The 23632-nt window shown below is 45.6% G+C and overlaps 1 long non-coding RNA gene across 1 annotated transcript in view; it reads right to left on the bottom strand.

Annotated features, from left to right (window-relative positions):
- LOC129392508 (uncharacterized) overlaps window positions 1–10971 on the bottom strand; it is a 143388-nt gene extending 132417 nt beyond the window's left edge. The window contains exon 1 of the long non-coding RNA XR_008618497.1: window positions 10930–10971. This is a non-coding gene — a long non-coding RNA (uncharacterized lncRNA). The remainder of the gene's footprint in view (window positions 1–10929) is intronic.
- Window positions 10972–23632: the final 12661 nt, after the last annotated feature.

Here is a 23632-nt window from a genome sequence, read left to right as displayed (position 1 = left end):
GTTATGGGCTGAATTGTGTCCCCTCAAATTCAGATGTTAAAATCCAAAGCCTCACTTCCTCAGAATGTGACTGCATTTAGAGAAGAGGCTTTTAAAGGGGTAATTAAGTTAAAATGAGGTCATTAGGATGGGCCCTAATCCAATCTGGCTGGTGTCCTTATAAGAAGAGGAAACAAGGGCACAGACACTCACAGGGAGACCATGTGAAGCCACAGGGAGAAGACAGCATCTATCAATACATGCCAAGGAGAGGCCTCAGAAAAAACCAACCCCGCTGACACCTTGACCTTGAACTTCCAGCCTCCAGAACTGGGAGACAATAAATTTCTGTTGATTAAGCCTCCAGTCTGTGGTACTTTGTTACGGCAGGCCTAGCAAACCAATAAAATGACGATAAATGGACATCACTGTTTTAAGCCACTAAATTTTGGGGTAATTTACTACATGGCAATTGATAACCAGAATACCCCCAATCTCCCAGAAATACGTATTTTTAAATTACTGGCACAATAGAGGCTCTACACCTTCCAAAGAAATGCAGCTCATATAGAAAAGTGACTGCACTGTTTTGCAACATTCTTCTTACTGAAGCTGAATTACTGTTTGGCCGTGATCCCACTGAGGGGAGAATTGGGGCGATTTCCTGGGCACCTGCAGAACAAACACACAATGCGGCTCAGAAGCAAGGGAAGCTGTGAGGGAGAACCCTGCCTTGGGACTCCAGCCTTCCAGGCTGCAGGAAAATGGAGACGTTAATTGTCAGCCTATAAAAACACAATGACGATGAGGTCCTCAATGTGCTACCATCTATTAGCATCATGACAACTGTAGAATTAGGTGAAACAAATGTGCTTTCCAGCCTCCCAGCTGGAAAGGGGGAGGCTAAAGGTTAATTGGATTCCATTTCAGAATCTGTGTACCTCATACGAGACTGTACATGTTCATAACCAAACAAGGGACAAGAGGCTGGGAAAATTCAGCTCACCCTGGGTCCAAGGTGGCCTCTCCCTAAATTAACCAGAACGCCACCGTCAGGTTTTGAGTTTTCTCCCCCAACGTTTCAAGCCATTAGCAAGTCACAGGTGCTCTGCTCCTTGATTTGGAAATCTCAGAGGTCTCTGAGCTGTGTCTCTTTGTGGGGAAAATAAAAGCAGTCAGGAGTCAACAAAGGCATTTCCTGTGTTATTTCACTACTGTAGGTGGGCCCGGAGTTGCCGATAACACGTGAAACCCATTAACTTCGTCCCCATTTGTGGCCGGGTCACAGCCAGCTAAGAGACTCTGCCAAAACCCCAAGCAGAGTTCCAGGGTGGCAAACGAACAAGTCTACAATCTGATGTAGGCTTTTGAAACTGAGGCTCCAGAAATATTCACAGCACCCCACCCCCACCCCAACTCTTTGCTCTTTGGCTCTTCACACTCCCAGCAAATGGAGCTTGGCGTTACGGTTCCAAATCCCACTTGGAGACTCTCAGCAGAGGCCCCAGATGTGCGTGATCTCATCTCTTGGTGTAATCCATTTAGAAACCAGGCAAAAATCACTTTGGAGCACGTCGCGGCACCAGTGATGTATGCAGAATTGCGCTGGTAACTTGCATAATTTTTTTTACAGCTTCCCAACAGGTCCCAACACTATCAGAAGAAAGCCTGCCTTGACCAAACATTTGCTGGTTCAAATTTCCTTTGCTGCACACATTTTTTTGCCAAGTCCAAAGCCACTGGATTTGGCAAAAATCCTCAAGGACTGAGCCACTGGATGTAGGAAAAGCAATTTTTGGTTACATTACTCATGGGATACTCCCTGGTCCTGAGTTGGAAAGGCTCTATATCAGGGAGCACCGAACATGGAACCAGAAGACCAAGGAACCAAGGACGGAGACCTTGAGATCACCCAGTACCACTCATATCTGGGCAACCAGCGTTCCTGCCCTGGGCCCTGAACTGAGCCCCTGATACGGGCTGAGGCGTTCACAGAGCCGAGGGGTTCTCCTCCCTCAATAACCAGAGCTCATGGCCCCACTTCTGGACCCCAGAATCCCACCGTCAAGCTGCCCAGAGCCCCCTTCTAGGCCCATCACCAGCCTCTTCCCCATTTTTATGCTCTATAGGGTGTCCCATGCCACCTACCGTGCACCCCTGGGACATAAAATGTCCAGGGGCCAGTGCCCACAGGGGACGGAGTTGGAGGCCCCTTGTGGAGCAGATAGAGAAGGGGGCAGCCTTTCCTGCAACCTGCAATGTTGCCGTTGGGAGTTCCTAACAGATCAGTTCTGAAAAAGTTACATTTGCTTTAGCAACAAGGAGGCCACGCGTCTTCACTACTCCGTCAGCACCATGGCGTACAGCTGAAACTTTATTATCTTATTTCCTTGAAAGTCATCTTTCTAGTCTGTGTTTTCTAACATAAGTTAAAATGTGTTTCTCATCTCAAAAGCATGCTCCTCAATTGATTTCTTTTCTTATGAGTAATTGACCCTTGGGGGAAAGAGCATACCTACCGAGGTTCTCCTCTCTGGCACTTGCTGGCTGCATGTGAATTATGAAGGCGCTTCATGGCTGAAAGGAGCCCTGACCCAGGTAAGGCCCAGCCGGAGCCACAAGGCCCTGGTAACCCTTGAGTTTATTCCCACACCCACCATGCCTGAGAAAGTTAATCCCTATCCGGGGACCCACAAACTGGAGGCCACCCCAGTGGGCCGGCCCACATCACAAATCTAAACCCAAGTCAGCCTGCACTTATGGAAACACCCGTCGAGGAAACGTTAACGCACACCAATCGCAATGCTCGGCTCAGCTTTAGCGAGCTCCCCTTACTGTAGGAAACGGGACCTACGACAGGCTAGCCAAGCCCACCCTGTTTCCACGCTGCCCCTTCTAACACTCTGTAAAAGTGGTTTCTGCCCAAAATCCCTCGGGAGGAGGGCTCCACTGCTCCGAAGGCCCTGTACTCCCCAATCCAGGGATTGTTTTCCCTTGAATAAAGGACATCAAACTCGTTACTAAACTGTTTTGGTTTTGTCATTTGACAGTTTGGGTGACAAGATGTGTCCCAAAGACAGCTGCTGAAGATCCTGGGATGGTTCCTAGATGAAGGGGAATTACCACCCCCCGAGCCTTCCTGGTTCCCCAACTCTTAGGCTGCTTGCTGTGATCTCCAGTAAGCCTCTCTCTCATGGAGCTCTGCTTATTTTGCATTCTGAGCTCTTCGAGTTTGGAAAATTGAGGTGTGAGAGACTGTAGTTTTTTCCAGGTGAGACTTAGTGGGCTACAACATCTGGGTGTATGACCGACCTCACCTACAAGGTAAGTACCTCTAGGAGGTCCTGACAGGTCCCAGGAACTGTGCACAGACAGCCAGGACCAGTGAGTCTTGTTGAATTAGGGAGGATTATATCAACAAGGGAAAAAAATGGGTACTCCTCAATCTGAGAAAGCAAGATGCAGCCACTGGGGAACTGACAAAGCCTCAAGGTACAGCATAAACCACTGGGGGACTTGGGGAAATAAATTAAGCCGAGAAATTCAAACTTTTTTGACCAACAGCATATCGAAATCTGAGTAGGCACAAGTCAGGCTATTAAAGGCCATTAGGGCATCAGCCATAATACAGACATCTTCTCATGAAAGGAATTATAGATCTATTGCTAATGGGAGTCTTGGAAGCCAAGTCCAAAAAATCAGTGGGCGCGAGCTGAGCACGTAAAAGCTCTTAAAGCCCTGGCCGTGTTAGGACGAGTTGATCATAGAACAGCGTAGACTGACACTAGATCACCTGCCAATCTCAAGAAAACTTCCCCGCAACAAGGTACACTTTAAAACACCATAAAATCCCGACCTGGCAGCACATCCCTCCTGGGTATTAATTTGGCTCCAAGAGACCCAAGGCTTAGCTAGAGAAACAAGATCCTCAAGTTTCAAAGAAGTGAGCACATCACCTGTCCGCACAGCTGCTCATTGTGTGTCTAAGAACTGTGGTCCCGGAAGCTGTAGATATCCACAAAAATGGCAAAATCTTACTAATACAACCTAAAATTACAATGGCCATTATGGGGGACATTGCAATTAGACAAAATTGTTCATTCAAGTAGTGCATATGGAAGTAAGGGTTCCCAACCTACTGGATGAGAGAAAATATTTGCAAGTCATAGATCTGATAAGGGGTTAATATCCAAAATATATAAAGAACTCATACAATGCAATAGCAAAAAAAACCAAACAATCTGATTTAAAAATAGGCAGAGGATCTGAATAGACATTTTTCAAAGAAGGCATACAAACGGCCAACAGGTACATGAAAAGACGCTCAAAATCATTAACCATCAGGGAAATTCAAATCAAAACCACAATGAGTAATCACTTCACACCTGTTAGAATGGCTAATATCCAAAGGACAAGAAATAACAAGTGTTGCAGGGATGTGGAGAAAAAGGAACTTTTGTGCACTGTGGGTGGGAATGTACGTTAGTGCAACCCCTTCGGAAAACAGGATAGAAGTTACTCAAAAAATAAGACTACCATATGATCCAGTAATTCCACTTCTGAGTATTTATCTGGAGAAAATGAAAACACTAGTTTGAAAAGAGTTTCACAATATATACAGCTCTTGAATCATTATGCTGTACACATGAAAGTAACAGAACGTTCTACGTCGATTATACCTCAATAACAAAGTTTTTTAAAGGGTTTATATATTCAGGTACTGGCTGTCTTGTAGCAACAAAGGCTTTCTGGCCCTGCTGGTCTGAGTGGGTTGCAGTCAAAATACCGCTTATTTTTTTGTTTGTTTCCTACTTTGTAGGTTAACCCATTTCATTATAGCTCCTTAAAATTTCCCTCCTTCCATTTTTCAAACAAAGATGAGAGATAAAATATTCCGTGAGACTTCTGCTTTTTCTCCCCTTTTTTCTCTTTATGTTTGCTTGGGTGAATTTGTGTATTTCTCTTCTATTGTGGCATTGAAGAAAACAGCCAACTAAGGAACCAAGACTTCCACATCCTAACCTATGAGCCCAGCTAGAGACCCAACTGATTCCAACATCAACAAGAAGCAGAGACAGGGAGTGGTGCTAAAACTTAAGTTGTTTTTTATTGAAGTAGAGTTGATTTACAACGTTGTGTTCATTTCTGCTGTACAGTAAACTGACTCCATTATACATATATATTCTTTTTTTATATATTCTTTTCCCTTATGGTTTATCATAGGATACTGAATACAGTTCCCTGTGCTATACAGTAGGAGCTCGTTGTTTATGCATCCAAGATATACCAGCTTACATCTGCTCACCCCAAACTCCCACTCCATCCCTCCCCCAGACCCCTCCCCCTGGGCAACCACCAGTCTGTTCGCTATGTTGGTGAGTCTGTTTCTGTTTCGCTAATACCTTAAATTCTGATCGATACTCTCAGTTGTACAAAAGGGGGTAACTGACAAGGCTAATTTGTATATTGGGACTCACTAGATGGAGGCCACCCCAGCGGTCTGGCCCACATCACAAATCTAAACCCAAGTCGGCCTGCACTTCCAGAAGCACCTGTTGAGTAAACCTAACACACACCAATCACGATCGTCCCAACTCAGCTTTAAGCGAGCTCCCCTTACCCTAGAAAACAGGACCTGCTGGCCTTAAAAGGAACTCCCTGGCCTCCTAGCAAGCATGCCCTGTTTCCATTTGCCTCTTCTAGCCCTCTATAAAACCCCTCGGGAAGAGGGCTCCACGGCTTGGGAGGCACTGTACTCCCCCAATCCATGGACGGTTTCCCTCAAATAAAGGCCATCAAACCGCTTACTACACCTTTTAAGTTTTGTTATTTGACACGCCCCTCTGAGGGACAGGGGCACCCCAGTCCTGGCTTATAGTTCACAGTGTTATTTCAGTGAAAAACCAGCAACCGAACCCAGATTGCTTCCCAGATGGGGTTGAGATAGAAAGATTTGAATAAAGGCACATGGCTAATTCAAGAGCCAGATATAAATAGAATAAAATTAAACTGGGGCTAGGATTTGGGGGGAGAAAATAGCATTTTTCTTATGGCTCTCCCAGCACCTCAGCGATGCAGGACTGACGTATAAGATCTAATTTGTGATGCTACACAGACTTCACTGGTTCCAATTTCCTTTGCTCCCCACTTTTTGTTCCAAGTCAGAAGCCACTGAAGCTGGCAAGGATCCTGGGCAGCGCCAGGAGAGCCTACGGAGAGAGGGACCTCTAGTGCTGGGCTACTTCTCTACCACACAGCAGCACCATCCATTCACGTAGGTGTTTACCTACGGTTATTACAATACTGTTTCTCTGCGAAAACCTTGATTTGAATGTTTAAAGTATTTGTCTTTCACCTCTAGGATAACTTTAAGAGAATGGCAAAATATAAGCTGTAACATACAATAGTAAGGAAAGCCCTAAGTAACCAAAAAATATTTATTAGGGGCCCATTAAATCTTCAGGCCTGGGATAGGTACTAAAAGTAATTTCAAGAATTCTATAATATGAAAAGGTGACTAAAATACCAGTAGTAAATAAGTCCCGAATGACAGTGAGGATATTAAGTGTGTATCTTCCATTTATATACTCAACGTTTATGGAATAAATCCCATGTTCCAGGCACTTGACTAGGCACCAAACTACAAAGATGAAAGATACAGTCCCTGTCCTCAGGGACTTAAAGATAATCACGGGAAGCAGACACATTATAAGTGGGAGTGAACAATGTTTGAAAATGTAGAACTTCTAGGTAGGACTTCAGAGAAGGACAGGAGTTAGACAGGGAGGGGCACTGGGAGGCATGCTCCAGACCTAGGGATACGATAGACCCAAGGAGCTGGGGCGGGAAAGCAGGGGGCACACCCAGGTCTTGCTGAAGTCAGGTTTCCTACAGGGCATGATGGGAAGGATTGTTTCCTGTGACAATCAACGAAATTGACTGTCATTCACTGATTCATTTAACTAACTTGCTGAGCCCCTTCCACTATCAGGCCCTGGGTCCTGCACAGAGGCCACCAAGACAAGGTCTGAAGCCCTCAGAAACTCACAGTCCAGTGGGGGAAGGAGGCAGGTAAACAGCCACCCACTCCCCCATGGCATACGTGCAACCAGAGAGCTATCTATGCCCAGGGTCCAGCACAATGGAGGGGGTGAGCAGCTGGATTTATGCCCAGGATTCCCAGAGGAGACCGATTCGGGTTGAGTCTTAAGGATGAGCAGCAGTGCCCAAATTGACCAGAGGAGGAAAAGAGGAGGAGGTGGACACTGTGGGGAAGCCTAGCATCTGCAAGTACTACTACAAATGGTTCCATCCGATCAGAATCCAGGGAGAGTCTGATACATAATCATAATTCATAATCCCCCCATGGAGTTATGGGGGGACCAAGGCAGGCTGTCCTCAGGGGCCTCAATGAGGAGATTACAGAGGCCTTTTCTCAGGATTCTGGAGGAGGGGGCAGGAAGTAACACGTTAAGATTTTCACTTTTTAAACAGTAACTGGAGATTACACAAAAGATGGATTGGAGGGGCACCACAGTCCAGTTGGTATTGATCGCAATTACACACTGTGGAGGGATTCTTTTTTTTTTTAATAGATCTTTATCGGAGTATAATTGCTTCACAATACCGTGTTAGTTTCTGTTGTACAACAGAGTGAATCAGCCATATGCATACATGTGTCCCCATATCCCCTCCCTCTTGCGTCTCCCTCCCACCCTCCAAATCCCACCCCTCTAGGTGGTCACAAAGCACCGAGCTGATCTCCCTGTGCTATGCGGCTGCTTCCCACTAGCTATCTAGTTAACACTTGGTAGTGTATGTAAGTCCATGCCCTCTCTCACTTTGTCCCGGCTTAACCTTCCCCCTCCCCGTGTCCTCAAGTCCATTTTCTATGTCTGCGTCTTTATTCCTGTCCTGCCCCTAGGTTCTTCAGAACCATCTTTTCTTTTCTTTTTTTTTTTTAGATTCCATATATACGTGTTAGCATACGGTTATTTGTTTTTCTCTTTTTGACTCACTTCACTCTGTATGACAGACTCTAGGTCCATCCATCTCACTACAAATAACTCAGTTTCGTTTCTTTTTATGGCTGAGTAATATTCCATTGTATATATGTGCCACGTCTTCTTTATCCATTCATCTGTCCATGGACATCTAGGTTGCTTCCACATCCTGGAATTGATTTTGGGGAATTCGATTGGCCAGAGAAGATCTGGAGTTAGTTTTGTCTTGGCTGAAATTTCTTCCCATTATTCTCTAGAATTAATGATAATAGTAGTAATTGTGCAATGGCAATTGTTTACTGTGCATTTAGAATATGCATGGCCAGGTACTGAGAAGCCATATGAGAGAGGCTCCCCATCTCACAGATGGAGAAATTGAGGCTCCCAGAAGCTAGGTAATTAGCCGAAGTTCATTCACTACCAATTAGGGGATCTTGGATTTTTCAGATTCCCAAGCCCATATTTTTAACGCTATGCCTTCTTCATGTTTTTACCATGAATCAAGCCCCCTTGCTGATGACCCAGTCTCTTGTTAGAATGTATGCAGTTGTGTTATTTGCCTGAGATATTGCCCCTGGACCCAGGGGGTAGGATTCAAGGGATATCTCTTTTACCAGCATGTTAAGTGAAGTCTGAAAAGTTTCCTGGGATAATGGTAGAATGTTACGTGTCTGAACGTGATGAGCATGAACCAGAACATAAGGCACCTTTAGGACTGAACTGGAGGCAAAACTTGTGTTGGGGATTCTTCCCATCCTCCCTGATATATCCCATCACTTAACATCACACCTGGGTTTGGTGCCACAGGGGGCAGTAAACCAAGAGGGAATTATGGAATGTTCCAAAGAGAGAAGGGATCTTCCTGTAACAGAGCTTTCACCAAAACGTACCCTTTGAGCCAGTCTGAATCCACATCCACATTCTGCTCCCATGCGGTGTCATGAGGTCAGTCAAACACCCTGAGAGTCGCTCTGGGGGCAAGGGCAGATTCTGGCTTCTTGACAGTAACTCAAGGCCCTGAATTACTAATTTAAAGAAGGAGGAATTCTGGGAGCAGCAATCAGGATGTTCATTCCATCTGTCCATTGGTACCAGCTTCACTTTACAACTGGATAACATCCATGCCCTGAAAGGCTGCTTCCAGAGCTTATGGTGTCCAAAGCAATTTTGGCAACGTCAAAGCACTTCCGTTGACTTCTGTATTATGATCTCCAGAATTCAACGGAAAAGTGAGAACCGATTTCTTGCCCTATTGATAACTGTTTCGGATAGAAGACCTTAAACCGACATCCGAGAGCAAATTCTACCACCATGATATTCTATTGCTTCCCAACAAAAACAATTTCATTTTCCCCCCTCATCTCTGCCTCCTCTGTTCCCTCCTTCCTTCCTGGTAACTTTTATTTTTCCTGGCTCATGTGTCTCTCCTGGAGGACATTTAGTACCAGTAGCACCTGAACTTTGCTACCGAGATGACTAACCCTTGCCTTTGCCCAAACGTTGTTTCAGAATGTCAGCCCTCAGTGTGAGGTAAACTCAGTCCTCCTCAGAACCTTCTGTCCCACTCTAACCCCTCTTGGTACTTAAATTCTACACCTAGCAATGACTTTCCACCTTAAACAGTTAAGTTTCTACTTGAATAGGCAGCTGGAGGTAATCAAAGCACGACTTAAATCACTGTTTACTGTTGTAAAGCTCCTTTCAACCAGAAGCTTACCATTAATCACACTGCAAAATAATAGCAAGGTGGGGAGTGATTGCTGGTATCAATAAAACGATGTCAGCTGAGGACAGAAGCAACCAGACACAGCCACTGGGAACTGTTGAATTGCCTTATTATTTCTGAAGGATTGTCCAGCCTGGCAGATCCGAGTTACGTGCTCTCAAACCAAAGGTTATACTCAGAGGGACACCCCAGCCACCAAGACGACGGGCAGCAGGTTTAGACCTCTGACATGGTTACATCTCCAGGCTTTGTACCTCAATATCACAGAGGCGGATTTGTTAACCAGAATTTCAATACATTACCATGCAATGAAATGCAAGATATATATATATATTTTATCTAGGAGCAAAAAACCTCTGAAACTATAAGGTTAGTTGTATTGTGAATCTGACATTACAGCAAAACAGTGAGGACTGTGGTTCAGCTACCCCAGCTGGACGAGTCACCCTGCCCCATGTCACACATCCTCACGTTCACAAATATGGACAGATGTTCGTGTGTGCCACTGTTTCATAAATACATAATACAATGTCAAGGAGTGATACGAGCTAAAAAATAAAAACAAAGCAAGGAAAGAAGAGAGGGTGAAGGTACCTTGAGGAGGGGACATCGGAGCAGAGAACTGAGTGAAGATGGATAAACTACATGAGCATCCGGGGGAAGGGCCGAGCACAGCAGAGGGGCGAGTACAAAGGCCCTGGGGCAATGTGCTTGGTGTGCTCATAAGGATGGGCTTTGTTTCTTAGCAAACATATTGTAACTGACTCGGTACAGCCACAGGAGCGTCTCACCCTCAAGGTAAGCAGAGCTACGCGCGGATTACAACAAGGTATCCTTTTGGAACCGCAACTTGTATCTTCAGGTTGTCATTTACATCCCCTGTCAAACCTCCACGGAACTAACCAAAGCGCATAAAAATAAGCCAAAAAAAGAGTGCTGGGAAATAGCAAAGTGAAATGCTGGGAACTTTGCGGACAGTGTGATGCAGATGGGGCGGGATGGACAGCTAAATGGATCAGGGCTGATTGGCCTGGGATTCAGCACCTGCAAAGGAGACGTGGCTGCACTTCCCGGGCAGAGTCTGGCAAAATTCTCGAGCTCGGAGCTGCCTTAGACAAGAACGTCCCAAAGGGATGCATAACAAGGGATAAAGACAAAAACCACCGCAACCGCATGGGGGCTGGTCCACACCCTCAGCCTCACGCAGCCGGGACTACTCACCAGGTCATGGGAGGACGTGCCTGGCTGCCTCCTCATGTCGACTGGGGACTGGAGAGCAAGAGAACGTGGGCCAGAGCTTCAGGAAGAGACGGAGGTCACTGATTAATGGCTTTGCTTTCTGGGTTAACTCCTGCCCGATTCCCACCAGTAGAAATACCCAGCTCTCACAAGCAGATGGGTGGCTGGGAAGGGATGAACCGGGGTTTGCAAACTCCCTTCTCTGCTGCCCCCAAGCTCCCTTAGGAGAAGGAGGCCCGCCACCGGAGCATGCCCGGCCAGCACCCACCTCGCTGGAGGGAGCCCTAAGGGAAGGCCCCTGTCGTCCCCTTCTCCCCCCTGCCCACACCCAGCACCAGCCTGTCCCTTAACAGGGGCGTTTGTGCTTCGCCTGGGAGGTGAAGATGTTATTCTTGCCCATTCCATTTATATTTTCTATTTATATTATCTCAATGTTTTTTCTTTTCCTTTCCTATCATATACTAGGTTCATTAAATTTTCTTTGTCCTTTTCTACACTCTTTGAAGCTCTACATTCTATTTCTAGTCTACTAGAGTTTTGCTTCCATTTTTAGCTAACCCAACTGAACCACATTTTCTAGCAACATCAATAATTAAATAGTATCTTAACCTCCCTCTCCTCCAAGTCAAACAAGATGATATGTTGACAACTTCCTGTATCCCCTCCTCTTAATGACCCCTTGCCCTTAAGCTTTGTTGAAATAACGTTGAATTTTAGTTCCAAGATTGTAATTATTACCATAAGGGCTTTTTTTTTTTTTTACACTTCTAATAGACTATTTTTTTAAACCACTTGTAGGTTCACTTTCCGTACTTTTGAGCAGAAAGTAGAGTTCCCATATATCCTTTTCTCCCACCTCCGTGCACACACGGCCTCTCCCACTATAAAACCCCGCACCAGAGCAGTACATTTGATACAATCAATGAACCTGACACATCATCATCCCAAATCATAGTTTACATTAAGGTTCACTCTTGGTGTTGGTGTTGTACATTCTGTGGGTTTTCACAAACATATAATGACATGTATCCACCATTATAATGTCACACAGGGTAGTTTCACTGCCTTAAAAATCCTCTGGGCTCCTGCTATTCACCCCTCTCTTCCCCAATCCCTGCAGCCACTGATCCTTTCCTGTCTCCATAGTTTTGTCTTTTCCAGGATGTCACATAGTTAGAGTTATACAGTATGTAGCTTTTTTCATATTGGCTTCCTTCACTTAGGAATATGCATCTAAGCTTCCTCCATGTCGTTCTTTTTTTTAGTGCTAAATAATACTCCATTGTCTGGATGTACCACAGTTTATTAACCATTCGCCTACTGAAGAGCATCTTGGTTACTTCCAAGTTTTGGCAATTATAAATAAAGCTGCCATAAACATCCATGTGCAGGTTTTTCTGAGGATGTGTGGACATAAAATTTCGATTCATCTGGATAAATACCAAGGAGTGCAATTGCTAGATTGCATGGTAAGATTATGTTTACTTTTGTAAGAAACTGCCAAACTTCCAAAGTGGCTGTACCATTTTGCATTCCAACCAGCAATGGATGAGAGTTTCTTCTGCTCCACATTATCATCAGCATGTGGTATCCTCAGTATCTGGCATTTTTGCCATTCTAATGGTGTATAATGGTATCTAGTTAGTGTTTTAATTTGCAGTTCTCCAGGGACATACACTGTTTAGTTTTTTAAATCCTTTAAAAATGTGTCTTAGTCTGTTGGGTCTGCTGTAACAAGATGCCACAGACTGGGTGGCAACAGAAATAAACAACAGAAGTTTATTTCTCACAGTTCTGGAAGCTGAAAGTCCAAGATCAGGGACCCAGCATGAGCAGATGAAGGCCCTCTTCTGGGTCACAGACTTCTTTTATCCTCACATGGCAGAAGAAGCTAGGGAGCTCTGTGGGGTCCCTTTTATAAGGGCACTAATCCCATTCATGAGGGCTCCACCCTCATGACCTAATCACCCCCAAAGACCCCACCTCCTAATACCATCACCTTGGGGGTTAGGATGCCAACATATGAATTTGGGGGGAACACAAACATTCAGACCATAACAGTATTAAACCTCATGACTACATTAACAGCAATTATGTAACTTTAAGTGCTAATGTTTCATCACTCACTATAGCATTCCTTTCCCTTTTCTGAGTTCATTCACTTAATCCACAAATATTGACCTGCAGGGAGATCGAACAGCCACAAGCTCACAGTCTTTGTCTTCCTGGAACGTACATACCCCACCGAGAGCTTTAAGTTATTTTGTGTTTGGCTGGAGTATGCCCTTAAGTCTTTATTTTTTTACTCATTCTTCTCCAAACACTCTTCCCCTGAAAGGAAGCACGGCTTTTCCTTGACCTCCTCCAGGTCTTGGCTCCAATGTCACCTTCTCAGCGAGCACTTCCGAATCCATGCCATTTACAATGGCACCTTCCTGTGTTATTCTCCTGCACAACACTTCTTACACTTAAAACATCACATTTCATCGAAGGCAGCAAGAACTTTAAGACACACCATTAGGCAGTGTCACTAAATGAGAAGACTTGCCGGCCAAGCCAAGGCCTTAATTTTAGGCCACACTGCTCAGGTTTCTTTGTGTAATTCAGAAGTTTTAACCGATGTCTTCAGCCTCTGGTCAAAATCCTTGGCATGTGATAGGCAATCCATTTGCAAGTACAGCTCGCTAATAAAACATGATGTGGCTACATCTACTTCGAGGTATCTTCCTTTCTTAAGGTGTCAAAACACTGCTGGTTGTTTATAAGATAATACGGAACTGCGGTCATTCTTCCAAGAATGAATATTTGCTTCTTGGTTCCCATGACTTTTTGTGTCCATAACTTTTTATTTCAATGCCGAATCACCACAGAATCTTTCTCAAGACGTTTTAAGTAGCAAATAAAATCCTATGCCTAGAGTACCAACAATGTGCGTGACCAGATTGAAGTGGCAACAATATTACGAACAGCTGTTATCAAACACAAGTCCATATGCCCCACGCACCGGGAGGCCGAACGATACCAAAGTGTCGGAGTTTGGAGCAGAGAAAGGTTTAACGCAGGGCCATACAAGGAGACAAGTGGCTCATGCCTTAAAAACCCCCAACTTCCCGAAAGCTTTCAGCAAAGCCCTTTTACAGGAAAGGTGAGAGAAGGGCGTGGTGAGTTGTTGCTATAACTTCTTGGTTTCAGAGCTTTTGTTCTTGAGGTCAGGTCACGGTCAGGTCACGATGTTCCTGTCAACCTCCACCAAAACAAATGTTATTCTCCGTTCTGACAAGAAAGGGCAAGGTCCCACGGCTCAACTTTCCCCCTCCGAGGTCCAGGTCCCGGCTAAGAGGAGAGGGTCTCAGGTCGGGCCGGGGACCCTGCCCCGGAGCGCTCGTCCAGCACCCTGTCTGGGTCTTCCCTCCAGTGCCCAGGCCGGCTGAAGAGGCAGCTCCCAGCTGGCAGCACCCTCAGGGCCAGGTCCCCAGACCCTGCGCAGCCATCATCGCTGAGGGAGCCAGGCACCCAGGAGCCGGCTGGCCCTCAAGCTCTTCATTTAAACTGGAGAGAATCGTTTGTATAGGATCCATACAATTACGTGTTGTAGCAAATACCAATCAGGTTAATCCCCAGCTTCTCTGAGAAGAGCCCCAAACACAGAGGTGAACCTGAGGTCATGACCTGTAACGTCCTTGCAACTTAACCCTGACGTCTGGCCACCCCCTCGGGTTAGACAACTGCTCTAAGCTGGACCAATTTCTGAAACTTGAATGGAGAGACTGAAGCTGGCTGAAGCTGTTACCTTACTGGCAGTGTCCATATACTCCAGCTGCTGAGGCCTCCGTGGACCGCCGCCGCCGCCGCCGCCATCAGGTCGCTGAAGTGGGGCTGAGGGAGAGGCTCGCTGCTGCTTCAAGGCCTGGGGGCGGCCGTGGCCGGCTCTGGAGCTCTGCGGGACAGTCCCCAGCCTGTCCCCGGGTCCCGCAGCTCACCCGCTGGCCCGAGGCGGGAGGGCCTGGAGGGCCCCGGGGAGAAGGCTGCGGACCCGCCTCTCCCCGTACTCCCCACCGCAAGGACCATGGCTGCCAGGCTGGCTTTTGGCGGGGCGGGACCTCCGACCGCCGCGCTCTGGGTCTCGCGAGAGCAACTGAGCCCCGGCCCCACCCCTATTACACAGCTGTGGTCAGGTTTGCCCATTCACGGGCGAGGACAAATGCTTAGAGGCAGCTTCCTGGCCAACAACAGCTGTAAGATGCCAGTGATTGTAGAGGGCCTCCCAACTTCAGAGCAGCTAATGTGCAACTCTGTACTTCATTACAAAATATGGTAATTTAGTTGCATTGTCTGTTACATGCACCCTCTGCGAGTTTGCAAGCTCTATGAAAATGGGGAATTTGTCTGTCTACCGATATACCGTAGATGCCTAGAAGAGAACCTGGCCAACAGGACGCATTCAAATATTTGCTGAGGAAATGCGTAAATGAAGCAGGATTTGACTCTCTGTCTGCTTACCTAGAAAACCATGAATTCCCCCAGCCCACATTCCGGAGCCCTTCACTCGAGCTTGGAACGCACTTTCATGGTCATGTTCACTCTGTGTGTTCCTGCCCCTCCAGGGGCTAGAAGCCTCTTTTCTGGTAAAAAGGGGAACAGTTGACTGGCACATGTCATCCAGAAGATGAGTGTTGATGTTCTAGACTGTGGTGGGGTTTTTATCAAATGCTTGTAGAATCAAGTGTGAAAATTCAGCCACAATGCTCTTGTTATAAATCAAAAGTGCATGAGAAGGAAAGAGAGAAAGAAAAGAAAGAAAGAAAGAAAGAAAGAAAGAAAGGGAAAGAAAGAAAGAAAGAGAAAGAAAGGGAGAGCAAGAAAGGGAGAGGAAGGAAGGAAAGAAAAAAAAGAAGGAAGAACGAAAGGGAAAGAAAGGAAGGAAAGAAAGAAAGAAAAGGAAGGAAGGAAGAAGGGAAGGAAGAAAGACAGAAGGGAAGGAAGGGAGGGAGGGAGGAAGAAGAGACCATATCCTATACCCTCTAGGAAGTTTACTCACAGATGCTCTTGGCTCCTGGTCTGATGGGAGGAGAAGCACCGCTATGGATTCCTGGGCACTTTGATGTTTGAGAGGCCAGGGAGGTTCTCGGGCAACCCAAGAAGAGCGACAACCCTGAGCAGGCCCTTGTTCTGTTCTTCCAAGGAGGGCATCTGTGCTTGACCTCCGGACCTGTGTGCCTGCAGTGCAGGCAGGCCAGTTTCAGAATCACTCAACTTCATATACAGCCTAACAAAAAGAAAAAATATTTCTCACTAACTACACATTGACTTAAATTCCTACTCTTATGGTTCTATATCACAGAAATTTATGGCTGGGAAACATGATGAGTGACCTCCATGGACAGATGCTTCTTTTCTTTTATTCTCAGGACATAGGAATTGGCTTTGACTACCGTCAAAGAAGAGATCCAAGGCTTTGGAGCCTCATAGTACAGGATATCTCTTTTAATTACCTTGATAGGCCATCTAAGCTCCTCCATGATGTTTACATTTCATGTGATAATCTCATTTTACGAGAAAAGATATGTGATGTGCTATTCTACACGAATTAGCACAACTTAACTTTTCATTTCAGATGTGAAATGCAATACAAACAGGGTCTCGAGTCCTTAAGATCTTCATACCACAAACTCAGCCTCAGATTACTGATGACTTTAGTGATCGGTGCAGCAGAAAACTGTCGCTGCTTTTCCATTCAAAATTCAGAGAATAACAAGCTGGGGGGAAAGCCTCTTGACACAGGGATCCTGAAAGTGTGGTCGGGGAAGCGCACTGATCAAAGCCTGGATGCCGGACCCAATGTGCACCTCACTCACTCACTCACTGTGATTCAGGGAGTGCCCACCAGCAGCTCCAGGCACCACCCCGGGCACGGGGGCTACAGAGTAACGTGGGGCACGACCAGTGTCCGGAGGGAAAGAGCTGAGAAAGTCTGTGGCTAGAATGAATTTAAATTTTACTTACTCAGTATTTATTCATTCCCTTACATGGTGCGCTTTTCAAAGAAACACATCCATCCTATCCAAATAATGGTAAAACCCTTTATATCAGTGGAAGAAACTGCTTGAATTAAGACACCGCTGCGTGGGTTTCACCTCCCCAAACTGTACGCCGAAGGCCCTCCTTCCAAATTTCTAGTAGGAGCGTCCCAAAGTGCCTCTTCCTCCAAGAACAGGGGAGAGTCCAGCTTTTACAAGGGCCTCGCGCCCCAGTGCCCCCATAGCCCTCATCGGCAGACAAATCTCTGCAACATTTAACAGAGACGTGAAAACAGAGCTTAGGGCCAAAAGAAATTACAAAGCAAAAGTGAAGGATAATTTATTATGCATGAGCTCTCCTCCCCTTAAAACCTCCCTTTGTTCCATTTTTATAGGGATCTGGTTTTTTAAGAGAATTCCAAATGAAATTTCCTACAGACAGATGCTGTACTCGCTCAGCCTCCCGATAAGAGGCCAGGAAAAGGAGATGAAGATGAGGCCTCAGGGTCTGGGGTTTGCACTGACAAACGTGGTAAGGCCAATACACATTCGACAGATTTATTACAATGGTGGCCAGTGCTATTGATTTAAACAACTAACAGGTAAAGCAAATCTAATCTAAATCCCTTTGCTGCAATGTGAATGCACCCTAATTATCTCACCTTTGTCCCTCGGAACAGTCAAATTGTATTCATTCCACTGCATACTGGCAGTTGCTAGAACCCACGGGAAGGGCTGGGTGATAGGCAAGATATTATTGCAGGGCAGCGAGAGCCTGCTCGGAGATGAAATTAGAGATCCTTTCTTTCAAGACCTTCATATTGTGAAAGCCCCTGGTTTCCTGCTTCTTCCCAGACATGCTGGTGTCCACTTCCTAGATGACCAGGGCTTTTTTACAACACCAATCATTAGGTTTAATTAAAATGTTGCCATTGAAAAAATGGATTGTGAGATATTTCATACTATATAAGAGTATATAAAACATGTCTGTGTTGTAAATAATTATAAAGCAAATACTCATGCAACCGTGATCCAGGTTAATTCGAAAAGATAGATGCACCCCAATGTACGTAGCAGCACTATTTACAATAGCCAAGACACGGAAGCAACCTAAATGTCCATTACAAGATGAATGGGTAAAGAAGACACGGTATATATACGCACAGTGGAATATTATTGAGCTATAAAAAAGAATGAAATCATGCCATTTGCAGCAACATAGATGGACCTAGAGATTATCATACTAAGTGAAGTAAACCAGACAAAGGTGAGTATCATATGATATCATTAAACATGGAATCTAAATTAAGAGTATGGGATTAACATATACACACTAGCGTATATAAAATGGATAACCAACAAGGACCTACCGCATAGTACAGGTGACTGTACTCAATACTTTGTAATAACCTGTAAGGGAAAAGAATCTGAAAAAGAATATATATATTCTGACACCTTGACTTTGGCCTTGTGAGAGTTAAGCAGAGAACCCAATCAAGCCCATCTGACTTCTGGCCTATACAGCTGTGTACTAATAAGTGTGTGATATTTTTAGCTGCTATATTTGTAGTGATATTTGTTACACAGCGTTAGAAAACTAATGCAATGTCCATACAAGTGTTTTCCAAAGTGCGGCAGCAATATTTATTCCCACCCCGAGTAATTCTAATTGTTCCATGTTCTTTCCAACACATGAAATTGTCAGTTGTTTAAAAATTTTAAAGCTGGTGTGAATGTACTGGTATTACACTATGGTTTTAATTTGCATTTCTATAATTACTAATGAGGCTGACCATCCTTCACACTTTTTTTGGCCATTGAGTTTTCCTTCTTTTGTGCAGTATTTGTTGACATCTTATAACCCAATTTTCTATTGGGTTCTTTGTCTTATTAACAGATAAGTTTTCTCTATATATTCTGGATGGGAGTCCTTTGTCAATTATTATTTTGCTAATATCTTTCTTACAATTTTTGTCTTAAGAAATGTTTCATTATTCCAAAGTCCTCAAAATATTCTTTTATAAATGCTTTATACCTTTGCTTTCATATTTAGGTTCTTTAATCCACCTGGAATTAATTTTTTTGTATGGTATGATGTAGAATCCATTTTTTCCCCATCTGGATAAATCATCATTTCAGTAACATTTATTAAAATGTCAGTTCTTCCCTCACAGATTTGCAATGTCACCTGTGTTGTATACCCAATGATCATATCTGTGTAGATCTGGTTTTTGGACCACATTCTGTTCCATTGTTTAATTTTTTATTTCTACATCTATACCACACAATCTTAATTATTAGAGTATTATACTATGCCTTGATATCTGGTAGGGCTAAGCTTGCTAGACTGATCTCTTTTCCTTGGCTATGATTTTTCTCCCTTTATATGATAATTTAGAAAATTAATTAATGTTTGTAGGCAAACTAGCCTTGCATTCCTGGAACAAACAAAATTGGTTATGATGTATTACCCTTTTAATATGTTGCTGGATTTAGTTTGCCAATATATTGTATAGAATTTTTGCATCGATGAGCTTAAGTGTTATTGGCCAGTAATTTTCCTGTCTCCTACTTGTCCTTTTTTTATTATCAAGATTTTGGAAACCTCATAAATTGAGTTGGAGAGTGTTTGCTTTTTTGCTGTGCTCAGGAATAGTTTGTGTAAAATCGATTTAGTTAAAAATGTAACTATCTGATAGAACTTGCCTTTGAGGCTATCTATGCCTGGACTTTTAAGATTTTTTTTTGATCACTATTTAATTTCTTTAAAGCATATTATATTATTTAAGAAAATTTTGGGTTTTTTTAATGTTATATTTTTCTCCCTGATTCCAAATTATTTCATATAAAGCAATTTTCAGTAGCAGCCACAAAAAGTGTTAAAGCTTGATAGTTTTTGAGTCTGGAACTATTATTCAGGAAGATCAGACAGATCTGCCCAGAAATGAGAGAACGTGACAACCAGAGAAAGGAGAAGACAATCTTAGTTACAGAACAGGGACGTCGTTTCTAACGTCACAGACTATGTAAATCTCAGCTTGTCACTCCAAAGAAAAAGATATTCTAGGTTTCACCTACTTACCTCATCTTCTAAAACGAGAAAACTGGCTGCCACAGGGAGCCGTCCTTTTAAACTTACCTCTGACAACACGCTGTGCTCCTTTCTTCTTCCCTCCATTTATTAGATTTTTAATTGCAAGGGCAATTTACATACATATTTCTCTGCAATGTCCACAATTTTCTGATAATTTAGGTCAGCTCCAATTTATAGGCAAGGAAACTGCTTTTCCAAAATCAATTAAATGACTCCAAGAAATGAGGCTGCAGAGCCAAGATCTGAATCTAAGAACCCTAGGATTGGAAGAGACCTCAGTAATTATTTGGGGAGCTCCCTTTTTCCACTGAGAAGTTTAATAAGGTACAGCCAGTGAGGGGGCAGAGGCCCAGCCAGAGCCAAGTGCCTGATCCTAGGCCAGGGTCCCATCCATTACCTGGTGAGATTTTCCCCTGACTGGAGCCACTGCACTGAAGCTACTTAAAGTTCTGTCAGGAGGGTCAAGCTTGCCTTTGTGCAAGGTCTGCACAGGGATAGTTTCAAGTCTCTTTCTCAGTAACGCAAACACTTTCCGGTGTAGTGACCCCTGGTTAAAATGGCAGAAGCAGTCCTGAACTGTAATAGAAAGTGGCCTAAAATCAAAACCAAGAAATGCTCAGGCACAAATGAACATTTCGTATTCTCTATCGGTTTACATTTTATAAAGAAATGTTAAAAGCATCTGCTGGGGCTTCCCTGGTGGCGCAGTGGTTGAGAGTCCACCTGCCGATGCAGGGGACACGGGTTCGTGCCCCGGTCCGGGAGGATCCCACGTGCCGCGGAGCGGCTGGGCCCGTGAGCCATGGCCGCTGGGCCTGCGCGTCCGGAGCCTGTGCTCCGCAACGGGAGAGGCCACGACAGTGAGAAGCCCGCGTACCCCAAAAAAAAAAAAAAAAAAAAAAAAAAGCATCTGCTGACTTCTGTTTCTCTGCTGTTTTACAGTGTACAGGGCACCTTCTCCCGTGCTGTTCATTTACTGCAATTCAGCAAAACTGTGTTTAGTTCAGGCCACTGCAGATGTTGATGAGATCCTTGTAATGTGTCGAGGCAAGAGAGTACAAGCTCCATCGTGCGTGACGGAGCCTGACCCAGGTAGGGACCCTTCCAGGGCTGGGGGGAGCCGAGCAGGGCCATAGATGTGAGGGGCAGCCTGGGGGTCAGGATTTTTGAGCTGAACCACGAGTGATTGGTGAGATTTCACCAGATGGCCAGCACACCCGACGTGGGGAGAGCAGAGGTACGGAAGCAGGAAGCTAGGTGGCAGCGTGGCACAGAGGCTAAGGGCACGGGCTTTGCCATCAAGGGAACCTGGGTCTGAGCTCCAGGGCCCTGCTGTTTCCTAGCTGTGTGACCTCAGGTGAGTTCCTTGGCCTCTCCCTGCTTCAGTTTCCCCACAGATAAGCAGAGGGTAATGATAGGACGTAGCTCTTGGGTTGTGGTGAAGATGAGCAGATAAAGCACTTAGCAGAACACCTGACACCTGGCAAAATTCACCTGCTATGGGTTCAAAACACTGGAAGCAGCCCGATGGAGCGGCCAGGACAGAGAGACCTCCAGGAGAGAGAAACGGGACTCTATTAGATTGACAAGGGAGACGGTGTCTGAGCAAGGCAGTGATGTTCTGAGTTGTGTGTCAGGAAAGAATTCTAGTATTAGGAAAGGAAAAAGATTGGAAGCAAAGAATGGAGGAAGAGAGTCTGCGTGAGAAATGGTTTGTTCGTGTTGTGTGTGAATCTATTTCCCCCCTGGAGCACCGGCTCCCGGAGGGCAGCCCTGCACCCTCCTTACTCACGGGGGGCCCGGGCTGGTACTCAGAGGACTCCACCCCGGATTGGCCGGATGAACGGATGAACGGGTGAAACTGTGCTTCTCACATTCAGTTGTGGACAGGAAGAGTCCAGTTAGCCCATTTTATGGATGAGAGACACTGCACATCCAGAGGCTCAGGGACTCGTCCACTGCCCCACGGGGAGAGGCAGCTTGGGGACCAGAAGAGAGGACTGTTTACTCTGCGTGCAGGAGGCCAGCATAACGAACGGACGTGTTTGATTTACGTTAGTTCACCTAAGATCAAGAACAGAAGATGAATATTCTGAAAAAAAAGTCTAAGGCCTACAGAGTAAATAATCATAAAAACAATAGTAGACTCATTAATTAATTCCAATTCTAATTAAAAATGTAAAGTTCTCCTCCTGATGCACACACTAGATGGCAGCATCTTGCACCATTTTGAGGGCGGTGACAACGGCAACCGGCCCCCTCCCGTGAAGGGTCTATAGAGACTGCGTCCTAAGCTAGGGCTTGATTTTCACTATGTTATTTAAGCCTCATGACCACTTAATTCTGCAGATTAAAACAGCCTAGCAGAAAGGATCAAATCCAGAAACCTGAGGTGTCACCAACCTTCCTCTTGCAAAGAGGTTTCTCGTGGCTGCCTTGCCTTGTCACTGCAGATGCCCCGCAGGGAAGCCTTGCTTCCTAGAAGCCTCTGAATCAGGGTCCTTCCGTGGTGAGAAGGGGTAGCAGGGACAGAGGAGTCCCCGGGCCTTAGGATGGGCCGGCGAGCCCTCCCACGCGCCTCCCTTCCTGGCCCCCTGATGTCTGCTGAGCTGGGCCAGCCCTGGGCACACTGGAGACAGCCCACGCCTGCCAGTGCCCAAGCTGCCTCTTTCCAGGCCCCATCTTTCAATGGCAAATATTTATTGAGCACCTATTATGCACCAGCAATATGCCCCAAACACAAACCCCCAAGCCCCGTACGCCTTTGCCCCAGCGCCATCCATCACAGCCGCCCTCCTGCTCCCAGATCCTCAGGGCTCCTGCTTGGCTTCCGCTAGCCTCCCTGCTCAGGCCCGGCCTGTCTCCTTTCTTCCCCAGCCCAAAGGGACCGTCCTGGCTGTTCCCAGTGCTTGAGGGTGCATCAAGGTGTCTGTGCCAGGCAGTAGAGGGTAACTGTTCTCTCTCCGCAGGTGACGGCACGTTGGAACTTTCACGGAGGTAAACTGCGGTCAGGATTTTAAAGATTAATGCTATAGGCTTTTGGAAGAAGAATTCGGGAGCAGGTAGGTGTTGTGGCTTTAAATCACACCACGAGGCAGAGGTTCTCGTGCCAGAACCAACGCTCAGGCAACTGAGCGTTGGTTCTGTGAGCAGCACGGTCCTGAAGCCATTCCGGCCCACACAGGTCTCTGCTGACGGAGCCCGCACGGGCTCATAAATACAAGCTAAGAGACAACAGACACAAAGAAGAGGGCAGCAACCATAACAGCCGCTAACGTTTACTACGGGCTTCACATGCGTCGACTCCTGTAACTCATGCAACAACTCAGTGAGGCAGATATGTTCTTTATGCCCATTTCTCAGAGGAGGAAACTGAGGCCAGAGAACTTGTTTTCCCAGGACTGCAAAGCGAGAAAAGTGGGGGGGCTGAGATTTGAACAAGAACCTGGGCTGATAACCGCACTCTGTTGCCCACTCGAGTCTCCCCAAAATGCCAAAGCGACACCCAATGGGAATTTCATCTCTCACATACACCCGCACACGCACGCTCACACCTTCTACTGAAGGCAGAGAT

Source organism: Physeter macrocephalus, chromosome 11 (assembly GCF_002837175.3).
Source record: "Physeter macrocephalus isolate SW-GA chromosome 11, ASM283717v5, whole genome shotgun sequence".
Classification (NCBI taxonomy): Eukaryota; Metazoa; Chordata; class Mammalia; order Artiodactyla; family Physeteridae; genus Physeter; species Physeter macrocephalus.
Note: the sequence above shows the minus strand (reverse complement) of the source record. Positions and strands in the feature narration are given on the sequence as shown.